This window comes from Miscanthus floridulus, chromosome 14, assembly GCF_019320115.1.
Source record: "Miscanthus floridulus cultivar M001 chromosome 14, ASM1932011v1, whole genome shotgun sequence".
Taxonomy (NCBI): domain Eukaryota; kingdom Viridiplantae; phylum Streptophyta; class Magnoliopsida; order Poales; family Poaceae; genus Miscanthus; species Miscanthus floridulus.
Window position 1 is genome coordinate 34246914 of NC_089593.1, and position 16652 is coordinate 34263565.

Genomic DNA, 16652 nt, shown 5'->3' on the forward strand with positions numbered 1-16652 from the left:
TCAAGAAAAACAACATAATACTTGTATCCTAAATGAGTGAACACAGGTGATGTCCATACATCAGAATGAACTAATTGAAACGGAAAAAATGTTTGTGATGTGGAATCATGAAACGGCAGGCGAGATTGTTTACCCAGCCGGCAAGAAGAACATGAATGCTCATCAGTTTTATTACAGTGAAAAGAAAAATTCTGTAGAACTTGAGTGGTAGCTGGAATCCCCGGATGTCCAAGTCGCTGATGCCACAGGGACGCTGCTGATGAAGTGTGAAGAGCTTGATGGTGTGGAAGGCGAAGGGGGTAGAGATCACCGCTGCTATCACATCGGAGCATCTCCGCCCTGGTATGAAGATCCTTGATTGAAAAACCAGAAGGGTCAAACTCGATAGATACATCATTATCACGAGTTAATCGCCTAACAGAAATCAAGTTCTTAATGAGAGAAGGAGAAACAAGGACGTCATCGAGATGAAGAGGCAAAGTGGTAGTGGGGATGATTGTGTGTGCTCGGTGTGTTGCCGGCATACGAGCACCATTCCCGACTGTGATGACTGAGGAAGAAGAACGGAGGGAACTGGGGGGAAGTTACCGGGTGAAGAAGACATGTGTGACGTCGCCCCGATGTCGAAGTACCACTCAGAGGCACTGGGCGGCTGCTGCTGTGCGCCGAATGACTGGAGCGCCGCGTAGAGCGCACTGGGGTTGAAGATGTTGGAGGCGGCCATCATGGCTTGCTGCGGCTGGAACAGCGGCCGAGGACCCAGAACGCCTGCGCTGGGGGCACGGAACGGCATGGACCACGCCTGGACCATGCCTTGCCATGGGTTTTAGCCGGTGGCCCATGGCGCGGACAGAGCGTTGGAGTTGCCGGCGTTGTTGTTGGAGCGGGAGCCACCACCACCGTTGTTCCGGCCACCGCCGTTGTCGCGACAGCGGTCGTAGCGGTTGTTTTTGCGGTTGCCGCCGCCGTTGCCGTTCCTGGTATTGCCAGACCCGGATCGATTGTTGGTGGAGCACGGGGCAGAAGAACCGGAGGAGGCGTCCTTGGAACCAGAGGAGGATGATGAGGAGCCGCCGTTGGTGGCGCCATGAGACACGGTCAGGGCCTGACCCGCCTCGACGGTGGCGTCGTGCTGGAAATTGAGCTCCTCTAGAATGAGGAAGGAGCGGGCGCTCTGGAAGGTGTGCGGCGGCGACTTGGACGTGATGACCGGCTTGACGTAGCGGAATTTGGGGTTGAGGCCACGAAGAAGATTGAGCACCTAGCTTGGCTCGGAGACGGCATGGCCAATGTCGCGCAGCTGATCGGCGATCCGCTTGAGCTTGGTGTAGTAGTCATTGATGGACAGGTCGCCTTGCACCATGGAACACAGCTCGGCCTCGAGGTACACCACACGCTGCATCTCATTGTCCTGGAAGAGACCCTCGACGGCGTGCCTGAGGGTGAAGGCGTCGTGGCGATCACGACGGACAATGTCGAAGACACCTTTGGACATGGTGGCGAGTATCCAGTTTACGACGCACGAGTCCACCATGCGCCACTCGCCATCACACTCGTCATCGGGAGTCATCGAGCGGATGTGGCTCTTGATGCCGAACTTGCCGAGAGTTGAATCGAAGAAATGACGCCACTGGCCGAAGTTGCCTTCATCGAGGTCGAGGATGACCGGGACGTGGTGGCGAATGGAGAGGGTTTGGATCTGGGAGGTAGAGACGGGCACGGCATCGAGGCCATCATCGGAGGAGTCCAAGGGGATGGAGGAGGGAGCCATGGGAGCAGAAAGAGGAGGCAAAAGGATTTTGGAGGATCAAAGGATCGTCTGATACCATGTAGAGTGAAAGTGATCAACTAGACAACCTTGTATTGATCATGTATGAGTACATATATAGTGTACATTGGGTGGCCTTTGGCCAAGGCAGCGCATGCGTGAGCGGGTGAGCGGCCTAAGCGGGAGCACGAGCGCCGTGGAGACTGGGCGCGCATGCGGCGACAGAGCGCGCTCTGCGGATCTACGGGCACGGCGAGTGCGCGATGTGCGCAGGCAGTTGAGGACGCTAAAGACGCGGTCAGGCGTTAGCCATTGGCGAGCCTGGTCCGCTGATAGAAGGGCCACGGTCTACTCATCTCATGCACACATGAAGTCATTGCTGCTCCACACCAAGTTCTGATGGTCATTAACACCGTTATGGGTCAGCCACAACGGCCCCATGGTCTTGGTAGCCTAAACATATAAGAGATCAACTCAACTCTCAATCCAGAGAACTAATCACTAAGCTGTCAGCAAGGTTGCTGTGTATCTTCACGTGTAGCCAGTGGCAGAGCCAGAAGTTTTTCGAAGCCTGGACGATCCTCATTGCGCAAGAATATTTACCTAGCAAATTATAACATTTTTCTTTGATATATAGAAAATTTTCTTTTAAAGTTTGCCGAGGAGCCCGGCTGACCGCCGGGCGGTGGCTCCGCCACTGCGTGTAGCAAGTCCCTCTAGCTTCTATAGTCTCCAACAACCTCCAAATGGCCGCCGTCCAAACGCATATATACAGACCCCAAAAGCTCCTAGACATTGGGAACAAAAGCTGCTAACTCTGTCCTCACCGGATGAACTGACATGATCCATATGTGGTTTAGCATATCATCATGCGAGGTATATTCCTGTTGGTGTTTTATAAACCAGACTAGTGAATTTATATGATTACTGTGCTGTTCTAAAAAGACGATGGTAGCATCCAAAAAACATGAGGATTTATACTAGTTCAGGCCGGAGCCCTACGTCCTTTCTCAGGGATGATCGAGTGCGTGTTCCTCGCTTGAATGCTCTGAAGTTGCTAGAAGATGGACTGTTCGAATGAGAGCTTTTAGAGTCCAGGAATGGTGAAGATGATGAAGAGATCTCAAGAAGGGTGCCCTGGCTGTCCTTATATAGAGTCCGGATGAAACCTCTAGTTTGGTTTTGGTGAATTGATGAAACCCTAAGTGCTAACCTAGTTTATAAAGTGATCATGAGATAGGTAGCACATTCCAAGTGTTGAAGCAAATGAAGATCATGACATGATGATGGTGATGATCAAGTGCTTGGACTTGAAAAGAAGAAAGAGAAAAACAAAAGGCTCAAGACAAAGGTATAAGTCATAGGAGCCAATTTGTTTTTGGTGATCAAGACACTTAGTGAGTGTGATCACATTTAGGATTGATAGTCGTACTATTAAGAGGGGTAAAACTCGTATCGAAATGCGGTTATCAAAGTGCCACTAGATGCTCTAACTCATTGCATATGCATTTAGGATCTAGTGGAGTGTTAACACCCTTGAAAATATTTGTGAAAATATGCTAACACACATGTGCACAAGGTGATACACTTGGTGGTTGGCACATTTGAGCAAGGGTTAGGAACTTCACCGGTGAAGTGTCCGCCCGTACAGTGTGGACAGTCCGATGGTGCCACCGATGCTCTATACAGAAAAGACGGAGGTCACTGTAAGTGACCGGACGCTGGTCTCGGTTGGACCGACACGTCCGTTCAGTGGCAGTAGAGGGCGCGCAGTTTCGGTCTTATGACCGGACGCTGGCGCGAAAACTGACCGGACGCTCAGGGCCTGAGTCCGGTCAGTCTGACGTATGATGACGTTGAGTGACCGGACGCTGGGTGTGTCTAGTCGAGCATGACCGAACACGTCCGGTCGTGAAAAGTCATCTCTAGATGCTTACTGGAAACGATCGGACGCTGAGGTCCAGCGTCCGGTCACTTTACAGCAGCGCGTCCGGTCATCACTGGACCGTTGGGATCGGGCGCTCATTATTTGAAGAGAGGGGACACATGGCGTGCATCTCACGACCGAACGCTGGGGTCCTACGTCTGGTCGATATGACCGTAGCGTCCGGTCACCCCGTGTTGTGCCCAGTGAAGGGGTATAACGGCTATATTTCATGGGGGCTTCTATTTAAGCCCCATGGCCGGCTCAAGCTCACTCTCTTGGCCATTTGCATTGACATAGCAACCTTGTGAGCTTAGCCAAAGCCCTCCCACTCATCTCCATCATTGATTCATCATCTTTGTGAGATTGGGAGAGAATCCAAGTGCATTGCTTGAGTGTTTGCATCTAGAGACACTTAGTATTCGTGTTTTGCTACGGGATTCGCTTGTTACTCTTGGTGGTCGCCACCACCTAGACGGCTTGGAGCAGCGAGGATCGTCGAGCGGAGGGTGGTGATTGTCTCTGGCTCCGATCGTGGTGATTGTGAGGGGTTCTTGACCTTTCCCCGGTGGAGAGCCAAAAGGTACTCTAGTGGATTGCTCGTGGCTTGTGTGATCCTCATCTTGTGTTGGTTGTGCGGCACCCTATTGAGGGTTTGGTGTGTGATGCCAACTAGCGCATGAACCTTCAAGTGAGTGAATCGCCACAACGAGGACTAGTTTGCCGGCAAGCAAGTGAACCTCGGTAAAAAATCATTGTGTCATCATTTGATTCCGAGGTGATTGGTCTTCATTGTTATTCATTCTTGTGATTGATTGGCTCCTTCCACGACATGGTGGTATAACCTTCTTGCTCACTCTCTTTACATTACCGCAAACTAGTTGTCAAGCTCTTTAGTGTAGCTAGTTGTGAGAGCTTGTTAGTTTGGTTAGTGTGGCTCTTTAGTTAGCTTTTGAGAGCACGCTAACTTAGTGTAGTGTCATAGCTATTGTGTGGATAGAAACTATATAAACTAGAATTGTGGTAGGTGGCTTGCTATTTTAGTAGGCTAGCGCAATACTTGCTTTGCCTCATAATTGTCTAACCGGTTTGTTAAGTGTTATTGTAGAATTTTTTTAATAGGCTATTCACCCCCCTCTAGCCATTAGGACCTTTCAAGTGGTATCAAAGCCGAGGTCAACGTGATTTGAGGCTTAACAACCTTCGGTGTAAAAATAGCTCAAATCAACAACACTAAGAAGCCACCCCAATTTGATGGCTCAAATTATCCCTATTGGAAAGCTAAGATGACAACTTATATCAAGTCAATCAATAGGAAGGTTTGGAAGGTGGTAGAGAAAAAGATTGAGATTGAAGATGAAGAGGCTCCCACCGCCGCTGAAGAAATACTACTCCAAAATAATGGCATTGCTCTTAGTGCCATCCATGATGCTTTGGATGAAAGAACATTAGAGCAAATCAAGAATATTGAGAGAGCTCATGAGGCATGGAAGAAATTGGAGGAATCATTTGAAGGCACTCAAGCCGTGAAGGGTGCAAAGGCATATATTCTCAAAGAGAAGTTTGCAAGCTTCAAGATGAAGGAGGATGAGAGTGTGCTGGAGATGTTCCATAGGCTTCAAGTGCTTGTCAATGATCTCAAAGCACTTGGAGAAGAGGTGAAGGACAAGGACTTCTCCCACAAGTTCTTGAGATGTTTGCCTTCAAGATTTGGCACATTGGTCACTATTCTAGTGAGGAGTGGTTTGGACACCATGACACCAAACCAAGTGTTAGGAGATATAATGACCGATGATACATATACAGATGATGATGAGAAGGAAGAAAAGAAGGAGAAGAAAGATGAGAAGAAGGATGAGAAGAAGAAGAGCGTGGCATTCAAGGCCACATCATCTAAGGGCAAGGCAAAGCAAGATACATCAAGTGAAGATGATGGCTCATGGGATGATGATGATGATGAGAAGATGGCTCTCTTTGTCAAGAAATTTGGCAAGTTCATGATGAAGAAAGGGTACCGTGCTAGAAGAAAGAAATCTTCATGCAAGAACAAGGAAGAGTCAAGAAGGTACTTCAAATGTGGAAGCAAAGATCATCTTGTTGCTCAATGTCCATACAATAGCGACAATGATGATGACAACAAGAAGAACAAGAAGGACAAAAAGGAAAAGAAAGAGAAGAAGGACAAGATGACCTTCAAAAAGAAGAAGGGTGGTTCATATGTGGTCACTTGGGATAGTGATGCTTCCTCAAGTGATGATGATGGTAATGATGATGACAAGACCACCAAGAAGAAGGCACTTGCAAGTATTGCAATCAATGAGAAGCCTTCTCTCTTCGACACTCCATCATGCTTCATGGCTAAGGCCACTAAGGTACAAATTTGTGATGATGGAAGTGATGAGGAACATGATAATGAAAATAAAAATGAAAGTGATAGTGATGATGATGAACCTACTAAGGATGACCTATTTGACATGCTAGAAGATGCTAAAGAACACTTTGACATCAAGAGAAGGGAATGCAAAAGCTTGCGTAAGGAACTAAAAGCCCTTAAGCAAGCCTTTGATGAGCTCAATGAATCTCATGAGAGGCTAGAGAAAGCCCATGAGAGGCTTAGAAAGGCTCAAAAAAAAGCTTGAAAAGGCTCATTCCTCTTTGCTTGATGAGCAAAATAAAAAGAAGCATGTTGAAACTTGCAATATAGGCTTAACTTGTGATATAATTGATGAATCATTATCTATTCCTATCATTGTTGCTCCCACTAATCCTTCTTGTAGTACTTCTACTTCCACCTCATCTAGTACTGATGGTTTCACTTGTGATGCCTCACTAATGGTTGAGAATGAGACCCTCAAGAAGGAGGTCAATAAGCTCACTCACACCTTGGCTAAGGCCTATGGTGGTGAGGACTGCTTGCTTATGTACTTGGGTAGCCAAAGAGCTTCTCTCTACAAAGAGGGATTAGGCTATACCACCAAGAAAGGTAAGGTAGCCTTTGCTCCTCACAAGACTAGTTTTATGAAGAACAATGGTCGGTTTTGCACTAGTTGCAAGCAAGTTGGTCATAATGAGCATGAATGCAAAAATAAGAGCAAAAACGCTAATGTATCCTCCATTAAGCTTGATTCTTTTTATATGCTTACAAAGGATGCAAATGGTGCAAAGGCTAAGTTCATTGGTAAACCATGGATGGGCTCAAAGAAGAAAGCCATTTGGGTACCAAACAGCTTAGTGACTAACCTTTAAGCACCCAAGCAAGTTTGGGTACCTAAAAAGAATTGATCTTCTTTTGTAGGTCAATTACAAAGCCAGAGGAAGGCATTGGGTTCTTGATAGTGGATGCACTCAACACATGACCGGTGATGCAAGAATGTTCAACTCAATCAACACCAATGCCAATGATGGTTATGATAGTATCACATTTGGTGACAATGGAAAAGGCAAGATCAAGGGGCTTGGTAAGATTGCAATATCCAATGACATGAGCATATCCAATGTGTTGCTAGTAGAGAGCTTGAACTTCAATTTGCTATCCATGGCTCAATTATGTGATCTCGGATTCAAATGCATATTTGGGGTAGATGATGTAGAAATCATAAGTGTAGATGGCTCTAATTTGATCTTCAAAGGCTTTAAATATGAGAATCTATACTTAGTTGATTTTAATGCTAGTGAAGCTAAATTATCTACATGCTTGTTCACTAAGTCTAGCATGGGTTGGTTATGGCACATAAGGCTTGGTCATGTTGGAATGAAACAATTGAATAGATTGGTTAAGCATGACTTGGTTAGAGGCTTAAAAGATGTTGTGTTTGAGAAGGATAAGCTTTGTAGCTCTTGTCAAGCCAGCAAACAAGTTGGAAACACCCATCCTAAGAAAAGCATGATGAGCACTAGTAAAGCATTTGAGTTATTGCACATGGATTTGTTTGGGCCAACACAATACACTAGCATTGGTGGTAACAAATATGGCTTTGTGATAGTGGATGATTATACTAGATACACATGGGTATTCTTTCTAGTGGACAAAAGTGATGTGTTTGCAACATTCAAATCATTTGTCAAGGGCATTCACAATGAGTATGAAACAACCATCAAGAGAGTTAGAAGTGACAATGGTAGTGAGTTCAAGAACACTAGAATTGATGAGTTGTGTGATGAATTTGGAATTAGACATCAATTCTCGGCCAAGTACACTCCACAATGAAATGGCCTTGTTGAGAGGAAGAATAGAACACTTATTGATATGGCAAGGTCTATGCTTAGTGAGTATAATGTGAGTCAATCCTTTTGGGTCGAAGCTATCAACACGGCTTGCTATTGTAGCAACTGCCTCTATTGTCACCCATTGAAAGAGAAGACACCATATGAGCTCTTGAATGGTAGAAAGTCCAACATTGCATATTTTTGGGTCTTTGGTTGCAAATGCTATATCTTGAAGAAAGGCACTAGATTGAGCAAGTTTGACAAGAAATGTGATGAAGGATTTCTACTTGGTTATTCCACTACAAGCAAAGCATATAGAGTTTGGAATTTGGATAGTGGTACTCTTGAGGAAGTTCATGATGTTGAATTTGATGAAACCAAGGGTTCACAAGTAGAGAATGAGAACTTGGAAGATGTTAGAGGCATTCAACTTTCAAATGCTATGAAGAACATGGATGTTGGTGAATTGAGGCCTAGACACGTGAATGATGATGAAGATGATCAAGTACAAGTGCTCTCTAACTCAAATGTGCAAGATGATACAAATCAAGCTAATACAAGTGGCTCTCATGATAATGAACAAGATCAAGTGGCTAGTACATCATCTCAACCCAATGATCAAGCAAGTGCAAGCAATCAAGTTCCAATGCTCCAACCAACAAATATTGCAAGAGATCATCCATTGGACACTATAATTGGAGATATTTCTAGAGGTGTACAAACAAGATCAAGATTGGCTTCATTTTGTGAGCATTTCTCATTTGTGTCATCCATTGAACCAAAGAAGATAGATGAAGCATTGAAGGATGTTGATTGGGTGAATGTTATGCATGAAGAATTGAATACACAAGAAATCAAGTATGGGAATTAGTAGAGAGACCAAAGGGACACAATGTGATTGGAACCAAATGGGTCTTTAGAAACAAGCAAGATCAAGATGGGATAGTAGTAAGGAACAAAGCAAGATTGGTAGCACAAGGCAATACACAAGTTGAAGGTCTTGACTTTGGAGAAACATATGCCCCAGTTGCTAGATTGGAAGCAATTGGAATCTTGCTAGCCTATGCTTGTGCCCACAACACCAAACTCTATCAAATGGATGTCAAGAGTGCATTTCTCAATGGTTACATCAATGAAGAAGTATATGTTGAGCAACCTCCCGGTTTTGAAGATGACAAGAAGCCCGACCGTGTGTACAAGTTGAAGAAGGCATTGTATGGCTTGAAGCAAGCATCTAGAGCATGGTATGAGAGATTGAGGGACTTCCTACTCTCTAAAGGGTTTATGATGGGCAAGGTTGACACCACTCTTTTCATCAAGAAGATTGGAAAAGATTTATTTGTGTTGCAAATCTATGTTGATGACATCATATTTGGATCAACTAATCAAGAATTTTGTGATGAGTTTGGAAAGATGATGGCTAATGAGTTTGAAATGTCCATGATTGGAGAGTTGAGTTACTTCCTTGGTCTTCAAATCAAGCAATTAAAGAATGGTACATTTGTGTGTCAAGGCAAGTACATCAAGGACATGATCAAGAAGTTTGGCATGATTGATAGCAATATCATTATCACACCAATGGGAACCAATGGCAACTTGGATAGTGATGCAAGTGGAAATATGGTAGATCAAAAGTTGTATCGGTCTATGATTGGAAGCCTACTCTATGTGATCGCATCAAGGCCGGATGTCATGTTTAGTGTATGCATGTGTGCAAGATTTCAAGCCTCACCAAGAGAAAGTCATTTGAAGGCTACAAAGAGAATATTGAGGTACTTGAAGCAACACCAAATGTTGGTTTGTGGTATCCCAAAGGAGCAAAGTTTGAGCTAGTTGGTTACTCCGACTCGGATTATGCGAGATGCAAGGTTGAAAGGAAGAGCACCTCGGGCACATGTCAATTGTTGGGAAGATCACTTGTTTCATGGTCATCAAAGAAGCAAAATAGTGTTGCATTATCAACCGTCGAAGCCGAATACATATCCGCCGGTAGTTGTTGTGCACAAATACTTTGGATGAAGGCCACTTTGAGTGATTTTGGAATCAAGTTCGAGAAAGTACCATTGCTATGTGACAATGAGAGTGCAATCAAGTTGACAAACAATCCGGTTCAACATGCAAGAACAAAGCACATTGATGTCCGCCACCATTTCATAAGAGATCACCAACAAAAAGGAGACATTTGCATTGAGAGTGTAGGCACAGAAGATCAACTTGCCGACATATTCACCAAGCCATTGGATGAGAAAAGGTTTTGCAAGCTAAGAATGAGTTGAACATATTGGATTTCTCAAATATGTGTTGATGCACCCCCACTCATATGACATGCCTCTCCTTCGAGCAATCCAAGGTAAAAGTTGATTGGCATGGCATACATCCTTGCTAAGGACATGTTTAGTGCATCTAGTCATATTTTTCAATCTTATTAAGACCTCTCAAGTGGTTCTATCTTATTAGGCTCATTCATGAAAATCAAATGAATTTTGATGTCAATATGGTATCACTATTGCTTCTATGCTTGACTTAATCTAGTGATGGCATATGACATGTTTGTGAGCTTGTAAACCTAGTGTTTAATCTAGAAAATGAACTATAAGTGTTTAACTCAACATGGTACAAGATAACCCTTATTTGGAGGTGTGAAGAAGCTTGTCCTTGGATCAAACCGAGTTAAATATCTTTAGCAAATAATCTAGATTGTACCAAATTTGGGAAAATGACCCTCACCCCCTTGATTGACATTGATAATCTCGACCCTACAAGTAATTCTATCTATATTTAGAACCTTTGTGGTCATTGATGACAAAGGGGGAGAGAGACAAAGATAAGGGGGAGAGAGAAACAAAGATAAGGGAGAGATATGAAAAAGGAAAGGGATCAACTAAAATTTTGAGCACACAAGTAGGGGGAGCAAGCTCATAAACTTGTATGGTGCATTTGAATGTGCATTTCATATGTTTGCTTGCATGGCACAAGTATTAAATTTACACATCCATGCTTGTGTGATGAATGTTAGTTGTAAGATTGAATGGTGAAATGAAATCACTAGACAACTTTCATTTCCAAGTAAGTCTTTACAAGTGGTATCTTTCAAAAATATGTTTCCAAGTGATATTGAACTAACCATGGTGCTAAGGATGGTATATTAGTGCACTCCGATTGGTATCACGCTTCAAAGGTCCATCTTTTATACCTTAGCATCATTTGGTAGACATTGACTCCTACATTTCCTATCTAAGCATATGTGCAAGCTACAATCCAAATTCTTATCACATATGTAGGAGGAGCAATTGCTACCACTTAGGGTTCATGAAACTTGTCCATATCCTTTTACAAATGGTAAATATGCTTGGGCAAGCAACATGGATTCAATTGAATTTAAATTCATATCTTTGTATAAGGGTTGTCATCAATTACCAAAAAGGGGGAGATTGAAAGCTCTAGTTTGGTTTTGGTGAATTGATAAAACCCTAAGTGCTAACCTAGTTTATCAAGTGATCATGAGATAGGTAGCACACTTCAAGTAGAGAAGCTAATGAAGATCATAACATGACAAATGGTGATGGCATGGCGATGATCAAGGGCTTAAACTTGAAATGAAGAAAGAGAAAAACAAAAAGCTCAAGGCAAAGGTATTATTTGTAGGAGCTAATTTGTTTTGGTGATCAAGACACTTAGAGAGTGTGATCACATTTAGGTTTGATAGTCGTACTATTAAGAGGGGTGAAACTCATATCAGAATGCGGTTATCAAAGTGTCACTAGATGCTCTAACTCATTGCATATGCATTTAGGATCTAGTGGAGTGCTAACACCCTTGAAAATATTTGTGAAAATATGCTAACACATGTGCACAAGGTGAAACACTTGGTGGTTGGCACATTGGAGCAAGGGTGAAGAAGTTAGAGGTGAAAACAGAAGAGATGCCAGCGTCGGTCAAGTGACCGGACGCTGGATCCAAAAGCACCGAACGCTGCTGCCTACGTCTGGTCGCGCTGACTGGCGGTACAGTGGCTAGGGTTTACCACCGGACGCTAGGCTATGTCCGGTCGAGGTGGACTAGACGTGTCCGGTCGAGGAAAACCGGTTTTCGACCCTTACTGTACTCGACCGGACGCTGAGGCTCCAGCGTCCGGTCAGTTTTACCGGAGCGTCCGGTCAGGTTCGTAGCCATAGAAATCTGACGAACAGCGTTTGAAGCTGGTGACACGTGGCATCCATCAGTAGACCAGACGCTGTGTCCAGGGTCCGGTCAGTATGACCGGAGCGTCCGGTCAGAGCGCAGTGTACCCAGTGAAGGGGTACAACGGCTCTATTTCGTGGGGGCTTCTATTTAAGCCCCATGGCTGGCTATGGCTCATATCTTTGGCCATTTTCATTAACATAGCAACCTTGTGAGCTAAGCCAAAGTCCTCCCACTCATCTCCATCATTGATTCATCATCATAGTGAGATTGGGAGTGATCCAAGTGCATTGCTTGAGTGATTGCATCTAGAGGCACTTGGTGTTCGTGTTTCGCTGCAGATTTTGCTTGTTACTCTTGGTGGTTGCCACCACCTAGACGGCTTGGAGCAGCAAGGATCGTTGAGCGGAGGGTGGTGATTGTCTCCGGCTCCGATCGTGGTGATTGTGAGGGGTTCTTGACCTTTCCCCAGTGGAGAGCCAAAAGGTACTCTAGTGGATTGCTCGTGGCTTGTGTGATCCTCATCTTGTGTTGGTTGTGCGGCACCCTATTGAGGGTTTGGCGTGTGAAGCCAATTAGCGCGTGAACCTCCAAGTGAGTGAATCGCCACAACGAGGACTAGCTTGCCGGCAAGCAAGTGAACCTCGGTAAAAATCATTGTGTTCATCATTGATTCTGAGGTGATTGGTCTTCATTGTTATTCATCCTTGTGATTGATTGGATCATTCATCTACACGGCGGTATAACCCTCTTGATCACTCTCTTTACTTTACCGCAAATTAGTTGACAAGCTCTTTAGTGTAGCTAATTGTGAGAGCTTGCTTGCTTGGTTGGTGTGGCTCTTTAGTTAGCCTTTGAGAGCACACTAGCATAGGGTAGTGTCATAGCTTTTGTGTGGATCGACTCTATCTAAACTAGAATTGTGGTAGGTGGCTTGCATTTTGAGTAGGCTAGCGCAACACTCGCTTCGCCTCATAATTATCTAACCATTTTGTTAAGTGTTGTTGTAGAAATTTTATTAGGCTATTCACCCCCCCCCTCTAGCCATTAGGACCTTTCACCGTCCCCGGTCTGTTTCACCTTTAGAGCCAGCGAGTCCCCATTCCCCGTCCTTTTCCACCGGGCGGGGAGGGATATGGAATTTCATGCTCGAGAGGGACGAGGCTCGCCGGTTCCATTTAGACTTTGTTCGCGAGGTGGCTCAACTGAAGGCCCGCCTAGATTACCTCTAGGCGGCTCTCCTGGTGGCGGATGAAGAAGTCGTTGTGGCGTAGGTGTCGGCTACCATAGCTCGGGTGTGAGCATACAGTAAGTTTTCTACTACTGTTAATTCCTACTATCGGGTTTTTGTGCTCGGACCTTAGCGGGATTGTCTGGGTTGTAGTTCTAGAGGAGCAGCTTGTGGTGTCCCGCTATGAGGTGGAGGAAGCTCATCTCTGGGAAGGCCTCTTTGGCGAGGATCACCACCGAGGTGTGGCTCCCAAAACTCGCGCCGGGGGCTGATTCTAGTGGATGACTTTATCACCGCCGCAGAAGCTGCTACGGCGATGGTAAGTTTGAAGGGTGGTTTCCACAACCGCGGTTAGGTTTCCTAGGCTGTGTTTGATGCTCCTGGTCTACGAGCTTGTGTGTCTCGCCGATGGGCGAGGTCATGGGGACTAAGTTGCCTATGCACGTGGCCTACTGATGATCTTATTGTTGGTTTCTTACTCCCTTTTGTTTGTGCTAATGTGGCGCTCTCATTCTTTCTTAGTCTGGCATGGTGAAAGGTCCTAATGGCTAGAGGGGGGTGAATATCCTATTTAAAAATTTCTACAACAACACTTAACAAACCAGTTAGACAATTATGAGGTGAAGCAAGTGTTGCGCTAGCCTACTAAAAAAGCAAGCCACCTACCATAATTATAGTTTATATAGTTTCTATCCACACAATAGCTATGACACTACACTAAGTTAGTGTAGTCTCAAAAGCTAACTAAAGAGTCACACTAACCAAACTAACAAGCTCTCAAAACTAGCTACACTAAAGAGCTTGACAACTAGTTTGTGGTAATGTAAAGAGAGTGAGTGAGAAGGTTATACCACCGTGTTGAGGAAGGAGCCTATCAAACACAAGAATGAATAACAATGAAGACCAATCACCTCAGAATCAAATGATGAACACAATGATTTTTTACCGAGGTTCACTTGCTTGCCAGCAAGCTACTCCTCGTTGTGGCGATTCACTCACTTGGAGGTTCACGCGCTAATTGGCATCACACGCCAAACCCTCAATAGGGTGCCGCACAACCAACACAAGATGAGGATCACGCATGCCATGAGCAATCCACTAGAGTACCTTTTGGCTCTCTGTCGGGGAAAGGTTAAGAACCCCTCAAAATCACCACGATCGGAGCCAGAGACAATCACCAACCTCCGCTCAACGATCCTCGCTGCTCCAAGCCATCTAGGTGGCAGCAACCACCAAGAGTAACAAGTGAATCCCGCAGTGAAACACGAACACCAAGTGCCTCTAGATGCAATCACTCAAGCAATGCACTTGGATTCTCTCCCAATCTCACAAAGATGATGAATCTATGATGGAGATGAGTGGGAGGGCTTTGGCTAAGCTCACAAGGTTGCTATGTCAATGCAAATGGTCAAGAGAGTGAGCTAGAGCCGGCCATGGGGCTTAAATAGAAGCCCCCACGAAATAGAGCCGTTGGGCTCCTCACTACACAGAACATGGGCCGACCGGACGCACCGGTCAGATCGACTGGATGCTGGACCTCAGCGTCTGGTCACGCGATGCATGCCATGTGTCCCCTCTTTTCAAATGTTGATCGCCCGATCTCAATGGTCAAGTGATGACCGGACGCAACAGCTCATAGTGACCGGACGCTGAGCCCCAGCGTCTAGTCGTTTCCAGTAAGCATCTAGAGACGACTTTTCATGACTGGACGCGTCCGGTCATGCTCGACCGGACACACCTAGCGTCCGGTCACATGGCGACTCCCCTATGTGCTGCCACGTCAGTAGGATCGGACGCACCCCTTCAGCGTCTGGTCACTCAGTGTCCTAGCATCCGGTTAGAGACCGACGCCAGCAACTTCATAGCTTCCACTGACCGGACACGCCGGTCCAACCGAGGCCAGCGTCTGGTCACTTCCAATGACCTCCATCTTTTCTATCTAGGGCGCCGGTGAAGTTCCTAACCCTTGCTCAAATGTGCCAACCACCAAGTGTATCACCTTGTGCACATGTGTGTTAGCATATTTTCACAAATATTTTGAAGGGTGTTAGCACTCCACTAGATCCTAAATGCATATGCAATGAGTTAGAGCATCTAGTGGCACTTTGATAACCACATTTCGATATGAGTTTCACCCCTCTTAATAGTATGGCTATCAATCCTAAATGTGATCACACTCACTAAGTGTCTTGATCACCAAAAACAAATTGGCTCCTATGACTTATACCTTTGCCTTGAGCCTTTTGTTTTTCTCTTTCTTCTTTTCAAGTCCAAGCACTTGATCATCACCATGGCATCACCATCATCATGTCATGATCTTCATTTGCTTCAACACTTGGAATGTGCTACCTATCTCATGATCACTTGATAAACTAGGTTAGCACTTAGGGTTTCATCAATTCACCAAAACCAAACTAGAGCTTTCACATGGGCAGGCATGTGATCTTTGCCTAAGGATTGGTTTCCCACAACGCATAGATACTAGCTAGAGGTTACGTGTGGTGCTACGCTGCAGGGTGCAGGTGGCAAGGGTGCGCAAGTGGCAAGTATGGATTCTTGTGATGGCGGTGCATGCTGGTAGGGGGTCTCGCGTATGCTCCCCCATGGGTTAACGGTGCTGGCTGCTTACTAGAAACCAATTGGGCCGTCCAAAAGGTGGGTGCTTTTGGAACGAGCCATGCAGATTTTGTGCCCTTACGTTCATTCTATGCTCCATTTTAGACAGTTAGGATCGTTGACATATCTATGAGCGTATGCGAATGTGATCAAATAATGAAGACAGAGATAGGATTGACATCACCGGTGGTTGTTCTAGGGGTAGACGTTCATCCTGTTGTTGTTGCTCAAGTTGCGGTGAATCCCCGAGTGCTTGCTTATGGCGGAGTTGTTGTAGTCCCTGGGCCATGGGCTAATGAGGGCACTTCTTTATCGCTTGGAGCGATTGTAGCCGACGCAGGTTGACCTCTCAGGCAGCCTTGGGTCGATCCTTGCCGGCTCATTGTCCTCGGCGGGCTCGTGAGCCCTCGAGGATGGCTTCTTTGTATCCAGCCTGTTGAAGTCCATGGCCTGGAGGGCACGTGCATGTTGGTGCGCAAGCCTTCGTGGCATGATGTCATCGCAGTCGGCATGTCTCTGTCTCTAGATGTGGTTGTCGCTCTTGCCTAAGAGCTGGTGTGATCTATTGCTGCGGAAGTGGGTTCTGAGGGTGACGCTATTTGGTCCGCTCAGCGCAGCGCGTTGTGTGCTCAGGGAGCCCGCTTCCTCGGATGCACATGCCTCCATTTGAAAGCTAGCAGTTCATAATGGGGTGATGGATGGCTAGTCTATCACGTGGGACTAGA

General features: G+C 45.6%; 1 pseudogene; it reads right to left on the reverse strand.

The window, feature by feature from the left end:
• Positions 1 to 318: 318 nt before the first annotated feature.
• LOC136505917 (uncharacterized) lies at positions 319 to 1570 on the reverse strand (annotated as a pseudogene).
• Positions 1571 to 16652: the final 15082 nt, after the last annotated feature.